This window comes from Cinclus cinclus, chromosome 6, assembly GCF_963662255.1.
Source record: "Cinclus cinclus chromosome 6, bCinCin1.1, whole genome shotgun sequence".
NCBI lineage: Eukaryota > Metazoa > Chordata > Aves > Passeriformes > Cinclidae > Cinclus > Cinclus cinclus.
Genome location: NC_085051.1, coordinates 13,933,987 through 13,942,097, shown reverse-complemented (window position 1 = coordinate 13,942,097; position 8,111 = coordinate 13,933,987).

Sequence of the window (8,111 nt, the reverse complement as noted above, 5' to 3'; positions counted from 1 at the left end):
TGGTGAGATTTTTTGCTATTATTTAGCGTGTGCTTTAAGCATTTCAGTACTAAGAGGGCTCCAAAATTACTCAGAAAAGTTGTTTTTAGTGGATAGGTAAATACTAGCTGTTACAGCAAATGCACTGCATTTCCTGTAAAATAGTGATTTCTGGAATAAGCGTAAATTCTAGTTGTAACATCTTAAAATGTCTCAACACTGTAAGTCTATACTTCTATTTAAAGAGATGTACTGTCACGTACAAACCACTGAAAAGCTTTTATCACTGTGCACTGTGTTTCTGTTGTTCTGATGTACAAAATAAGTATGTGCAAGTTAAGAGTTTTTTTGGTTTTTTGTGTTTTTGTTTTTTTTTAAGAAACTATTGCAATAGTTATACAAATGAGAGATAAATTATTGAGGGATTTGCTCAGCCTAGGGAAGAAACTCAAAGCTGCCACGGGGTTGAGAGTTAATTATAATAATGGCAGAGTGGTGGTTGAAGCTGTAGCTTCTGGGTTATGCAGAGGAAAATAAAATGGGGATGTAAACTGTCTACGGTGACATCTGTGGTCACAAAGCTGTTAAAGTAATAAGGCTGACACGACTTGGAGCTTTCCCTTTCTCTCACAGAGATACTGCTCCAGATTAGAAAATCGTTTTCCTACACTACAGTTCTCTTTAGAAACAGAGTTTTGTGATGACTTAGCATTCTTTTTTTAATTTGTGCTCGGATGTGGGAGATGGGGGCTGAGGGTCCCTCTCTGAGGCTCCCTCTCGTGCTGCTTGCAAGGATGGCTGTCCCTTGGGCACAGGGACTGTCCCCCACCTCCTCTCAGGAGCCTCCTCATCCTGTGGCATCCCCTCAACAAGACTACAGCACCAACAGGCCAAGTGTGCCCCTCACTCTGCTCATAGGAAGAACAAAGCTCCTCTCTGCTTTTGTGGCTTCCTGTTCACCCATTCCTGCTTTGTAGGAAGAGCCAGAGGCAGCACCTGAGCACAGGAGCCTTCCCACAAGTTTCCGGGGAGAGCCTGCCTGTCTCAGGCAACTGCCAGAAGGTGGCTTGGAGGCCGGAGAGCGACAAGGTGACATCATCTGTGAGGACAAGCTGTGGTGGGACCAACAAGAGCCTTGCCTGGAGGAGGGGTGTGTCCTCGTGGAAGAGCAGTGACAGCCATTTACTGTGACTTTAACAAGGCCTGTGACACAGCCCCCCACTGTATCCAAGTGGGTGAGTCATGGACAGGAGAATGGGACTCCTGTGCAAAGTGCCTAGTGTTGAGCAGGACAAATCCTTCATTAGTATTCTGTCCTCTGGTAGGTATTGATTTCTTGCTGTTCATGCTAATTAGTCCGTATTTTTAGTCTTTTTAGTATCTTTTTCCTCCATTAGGGACTTTCTAACACATGTATACTGAGTCTTTTTTAGCTTTTTCTTTATGCTCTGATTTCTACAAAACATCTCTGTAGTCTATGAATTCTGTTCTTGTGGTCACAGCACTGAGCCTGGCAGAATTCAAGAAGTGTTTGGACAATGCTCTCAAGCACATGGTGTGACTCCTGGGGATGGTGCTGTGTAGGGCCAGGAGTTTGACTCCATGATCCTTGTGGGTCCCTTCCAACTCAGCTTGTTTTGTGATTCTGGGATAGTATCCAATTTTGTCAATCCTTAACTCTCTCCCAGGCCTTGTTCAATGAAGTGCATCAGGGTCATGTGCTGGCTAAAAGTGATTTAAGACTAGCACAGTTCTCATAATTAATATGCTGGTTACGACTGATTAAAACAATTAATTAAAATTAATTAGAAAATGTATGTCATTTTCAACAAGCATACATGGCCACTGCAGTGCAGGTGGGCAAAGGATTGGTGTGGTGCACGTGTTCGTGGGCAGTGCAGCATGTCCAGGCTGAGGGTGGGTGCAGTGAGGATCAGGGCAGCTGTGAGTTGGTTTTCCTGGAGCTGCAACTGTTTTCCATCTAGCTGACCTCTCTAAAATGGCTGGGATTGTTCAGCCTGGAGAAGAGAAGTCTCCATGGACATCCTTGAGCACTTTCCAGTACCTAAAGGGCCTACAGGAAAGCTAGAGAGGGACTTTTTACAAGTGCAAGTAGTCATAGGACAAGGGATATTAGTTTTAAACTGGAGGAGGGTCTATTTGGATTTGAAAGAATGGGTAAGGGATTTTTTTTTTATTCCATGATTTTGTAGCTTTAGAAACAAATAGACAACAGCTGAAAGATGATAATTTCTGTTTTCTTCGCAGAGGTCCCATGCTATTGTCAAGGCTGCTACTTGGACTGGAGATTTCCATCACAGCATTGACTGTTTCAGGGTTGTTTTGACCCTCAATCACAAGCTGGTAAGTACCATAGCCTAGTTAGTTGTGCTACTTATTTTTCTCTCTCCAAATACTTATGTGGTTATTTCATGTCAGGCTGCAAAGTCCTTTAACTGAAGGGTGGAAGAGCACTGGGTGGGTGCATCCCCAGCTTTCTGGCTCTGTGTCAATGACCCCTCTGACAATGGTAATTCTTAAACAATGCTAAGGCACAAGGAAAATAAGGAGGTGATTGGTGGTGGCCAAACCTGCCTTTGCCAGAGCAAATCATGCCTGAAAATTTTGCTTTAAAAACACAGAAGGAAATGTGTTCAGAGAAACAGGCATTATGTTCCCTCCAAAATACTTAAGAGTTAGAACTGAGGTCTAACTATGTTATGGTCTAAACATATTATGGGTCTGAGTTAGACCCATAATATACTTAGAAATAAAGAATAAAGTTGAGGGAGAACTGTTCTGAAGGTGTAGAAAAGTATTAATACTGGTACAGGACACAAGGATAATTTCAGACTTGAAGCCACATGGAAAAGTCACAAAAAGAAGGCAGAAGAGGAATGATGCCTTGTGTAAGAAGGAGGTAAGACATCTAAGTTGTTACAATCAATTTTGGTACTTTTAACTGAAGAGAGGGCATTGAAAATGAGAAAATAACAAACAGCAGGAAAAACAGGAAGCAAAAGGTAGGGTACTGCTGTGGTTGCAGCAGGAAGTGCATCACTGCAACTTTTTGCCTTCTCGTTTCCAGTAATGGAAATATTTTTTAGAAGGAGAACAAAAAGGCTTGTGGTAACAGACATACAGTGCATGTATATCACACAAATCTCACATGCAACAAGAAATAATATCAAGGTCTCATTAAAGAAGAACGCAGCACTTGATTTCTGATGCAGTTTTCATTTGATTTCTCATTCAAACCAATATTTTATTACCTTTTTGTTCAACTTATCTGCAGTTTATAAAGGCCCCTCTCATCAGAGCAGATAAGTAGCATCTGAATTTTTGGCAAAGGCTAAGTATCCACCAGATATTTATGAGATCATGGTAGGAATTTTTCAAAATGACTGTCTTTAAAATTATACCAGCTTCTTTTTTGTCATGTCCATATGCATATGATTATCACCCAGTTTTTTATGGGCAAAAAGGGGCAGTCAGCATGAGGGGCTTATTCTTGCAATGTTTAGGAGTTTGGGGAAGTTTATTTATTATTATTTTTTATAAACCTTGGACTAATGACAGGGGGATTCAGCAGTGGTATTTCCTAGGAATTTATACCTGACCTCTGTGATTCAATGTTATCATAAAATTCCCAAATGGGGGTACAAAATCATGTAAGAAAGTTTGCTGATGATTTAGAATTAAGGAATTACTTAGAGGAATAACACTGAAAAAAACCCATTGTGCTTCATATCTGCAGAGTATCTCATGATATTCAGTAGCTGGGTGGTGAAGTGGTAAATGATATGTTAGTAGTGTAAAATGACTTGCCTCGAAGAAAAGGCAGCCTTGGCTTTTTAAATCTATTTCTCTTTTTGCTCAGATTGTGGATGTGTAAGAAGATTCTGTGGTATCATTAGTGCAATGCTTAGTGGAGATGAAAACAGCAAGTGCTAGGAATGATTGAATTGCTAGGAAAATAATAGAATGTAGTGAGAGGAATTGTTACGTTGCAGCATAAATCCATTGTACATCTATATGGTAAGTATGACATGCAGGTCTATTCCCGTGAAGGCTGGCATGCTGGAAGTAAAGAGAAATGGTCACTGTTTTTCATAACAAGAAAAAAGGCAATGAAATCCTGTGGCAGATTCAGTGGTACATGCTGAACATTGGTGCCTGTCATTCCTTGGTATTGCATGCTGCAATTTCTCAACTCTCTTCTGCTCTGTGAAGAGTTATCTCCCCTTTTGGGATGGATTGAAAATCAGAGTTAAAGTGTAATATAAAGTATATTAACTACTTTATGGGGAAAGATGAGGTAGAATCTGATGTATCTTTACGAGACTGAAGTTCAGGGTGCACTTTTCCCTTTCCTGTGTGTGTTACGAAAGGTACAACACACAAGCACAGTGGATGTAAACTGCTGTTGCCTTGTGTTGTCATGAATTGTACAAGCCAGAAGTCTGCCTTTCCCTTTAGGTTTTTAAATGTGCACCCTCAGTAAAATAAGAAAATGGAGGATTTAAACCAGGGTATATGGCCTTTCATTTTTCTGCCCCACAGAGCTGTTTCCCCCACAGAGGAGAAGTGGCTTTCTCCCCAGTCCCCTCCTTGTCCGGGTAATTTTTTGCCTGCTGCACTTCCATGTGGAATGTGCTGAAGACTGAATCTTTGAGTCAGAGGGTAGCAAGAGTATTTTGGTCTGGAAGCCATTTCCCCAGCCTTTCTAGACTCTCCCAGAGTGAAGCACCCTTTAGTCCACTGTTTCATCCCATTGTGCTGAAATCAAACATGTATGCTTGTGGACATCTGTAGACCAGCGCTGACAATGTTGACAGTTTTGAAAATTGAAAACAAAACACCCAAAATATATCCCTGTGCTCATTGGAACAATGAGTTATAGACTGAATGTGTTTTTGTTTCTCAAACTGAAAAAAAAGAGCAGTATTTAGTAATAAGTATTGTTGGTGTCCCTGTTGGACCCTACTATTATCTTATTCCTGAAAAACTTGCTGAGGAAATTTGGATGTTACAAGAATGGGAGGATATGATTGCAAGCTCTGCTCCATCCTGTGTTGTTTTGGACCCTGGCCATCAGGAAACATTTTGTCTATCCCAGAGATGAAACACTTTCTCTGCAGAAGTAGTATTATGAGCAAGATGTGTAAATAATCTGTGGCAAGCAGTGACTTCGTTACAGAAAGGGACATCATCCCAACTTTTCCTTTCTTTGATGAAATTTTAAAGAGATTTCTACAAACCATGTGCCAGAGGGGAGTTTGCAAGGTTTGCATTGACCTACATAAACCCTAGTTGAACATAAAAGCAGATTAAAAGTTGTTTCACTCTGCTTCTGTCACCCTTTGTACTTTATCAACCACTGATCTTTATTCTTTGTTAATTCATATATGTTTAATGCAGCATTGCAAATATTTTTCCTCACGTCCTAGAGTATTCATAAAAATAAGGCTGGGTGAAAATATTTGAAAGAGCATTGTTTGTAATTTTCTTGCCTCTGCACAGCTGTGTGTCTAGAAACTGGAATCACAAGTTTTTCCCCTGCTGCAGAGGAATGGAAATAAATCATAATGCAAGCTCTTTCAAAAGAAATTAGGTGTCCTGGAGTATCTCAGATCAGGATACCATTTTGTTGCGTAGCTTGAGTTGTATTTCAAAAGATTGACTCTATATAGACGCTCACTTTTGTATCTTAACTAGTTATTTTACTGAATGTATCTAATTTGGATGAAAAATTATGTAGTTCACCTTATCAACTCATGCCATGGGTCAGTGGAGGGGAAGCAGGGGAATGACAGTTTGAAGCGAAGAGAACAGAAAACTTTGTGGAGGAAGGAAAACCAAGACTGCCACATTATCCTGCAACTAATACACTCAAGAATATGATATTGCAGGAGCAGGAATGAAATACTATATGAAAGGAAAAGTAATACCTTTGAAATAATTTTGGAAGACCAGCATTAAATCTATTGTGCAACTAAACGACCATGACATTGCAACTTTTTAGACACTCTTTCTTAAAGGCAGTTTTAATATGAAGTATTTTATGGTGGTTAGTGTTCATACTTTCTCTGTGAAATAGGGAAATATTAAGCCAAGGGTTCCATAGACTGTGAAGCAGAGAAGTTCTTCCAGATTGTGGAGCAGCAGCCACAGTGGAAATAAAAAGCCAGTAGAATTTCAAACCTGTTGGTACAACTTGGAGTGGAAAAACTGCCCTGTGAACCAACACCTAAGAATTTCCTCGACCTGGTTAGCTGCTTGCTGCTGCTTCTCTGGTGTTGACATTGGGTTAAAGGTAGCTAATGCTGCCTTTCTTCATGGTATTTGCTGCAATTGCTGCAGTGTTTGCCATCATGTAACAGAGTGGAGATGGAAATGTCTGAGGGACAGACCGAGTTAAAAAATCGATCAGGACAACAACAGTTCTTCTGGACCTTATTTTCTTTTCTGTTGTTATCTCCTGGTCTCATTCCCACATCCTTCCATATTTTATATCCTCCTCCAATAATAGTGTAATATATGAGGTAAAAGCTTTTATCAGGCTATCTGGAAGTGCTCTGCAATTGTTCCTTGTTGTAAAAGTGTTATCAGACTCTTTCTATGAGCCTCAGGTTGCAGGTGTATAATTGCATTTTGGAAATAGGGCAGGCTCAATTGTCTCATTATGAGGGAACTGGAAGATCTGTCTCACAACAGTCACTTTTCATCTCCATCTAAGCCTCTTCCCAAAACTTCTTGTCCAAAGGAACACAGGGATACCCTGTAAGTCCTCCTGAAGAGTCATCCTTCCCCAGCCTACCCAGCAAATCATGTGGTCTCCATGTTGGATGGATTGCTTTACTTGCACACATGGAAACAAATACTGCTCCTGTGTTATTTTTAAATTAATACAATTTTCTGAGTTTTTAAGGAACTTTACCCACTGAAATGACTGCAAAAATTTTTCTTAGCTACTCAGAGTCTTAAGGTTTTATCATCTGGTCAAGTCAAAACTCCCTTCATATTAATGACTGCAGGCACTGGGTCCCTCATAGGACTCAAATTTGGGGCAAGAACTGATGTCTTGCATCAAAATATTCTGATTTGTGTACCACTACAGGAAAGTAGTAGACAGCAGTGCAGTTATTGAATGATCTCAGAGTTTTCAAAGCCAGTGAAAATATCGGTGTCAGATTCTTTTAAATCTTCCCTTACTACTACCCAAAACATTCATTTCCAGTGCTTAATGATCACAGATGGATATCCAGTTTAAACATGGGGTAAAAAAAAAAAAAAGCTTTCAATACAAGCTTTACCTCTGTCATCACATCTGTCTGCCTTTTAGGCAGGCAGTGTATTTATCCTTAAAGTCCTGTGTTTGCAAAGGTGCCAGTCATGCTCTATTAGTCCTCTCTAATCTCCATGCATGCACTTAGCTGAGAGCGTAACACAATATTTGTTCTTTAATAATTTTAAATTTGGGGTTTCTAATGAGTTCCAGGGTCTTAGTCATTCTGTTTTCACCCTAAACACCTTGGTCACTGAAACTGTAGATGGTGACATAATCTATGAGGCTTATTTGAGTTTCTTTAACCTATATGCTTATTTAAGAAAGGGGGGAAAGGGCAGCAGTGGAAAAATGTAATTTACTAAATCCAAAAGGTTAGTGAATTCTCTGAATTTTGATATCTGAAAAGAAATTAAAACATTATTAGGTATTTTTCTAAAGTAACTTGGTGTTAAAAGGGGCTTTCTGGAAACAATCTCATAATTATGATAGAGCCTGTGGTAAGCTGGATACTCTGGTTTTGGTTTTAACCTCATCCCACCATGTGGCCTGATTTTCAGTGGCTGAAAATACTCCAGGGCTTGCTGGAAATCCCCTTTATTTAGGGGTTGTATGGAATCTCAACAAATTGTTTTGTGATAACACTGTCACAGAAACAGATAGTTCCTGCCTTCCTGCCTTCCTTCCTGCCTTCCTTCCTTCCTTCCTTCCTTCCTTCCTTCCTTCCTTCCTGCCTTCCTGCCTTCCTTCCTGCCTTCCTTCCTGCCTTCCTTCCTGCCTTCCTTCCTGCCTGCCTTCCTGCCTGCCTTCCTGCCTTCCTTTCCTTCCTTCCTTCCTTCCCTCC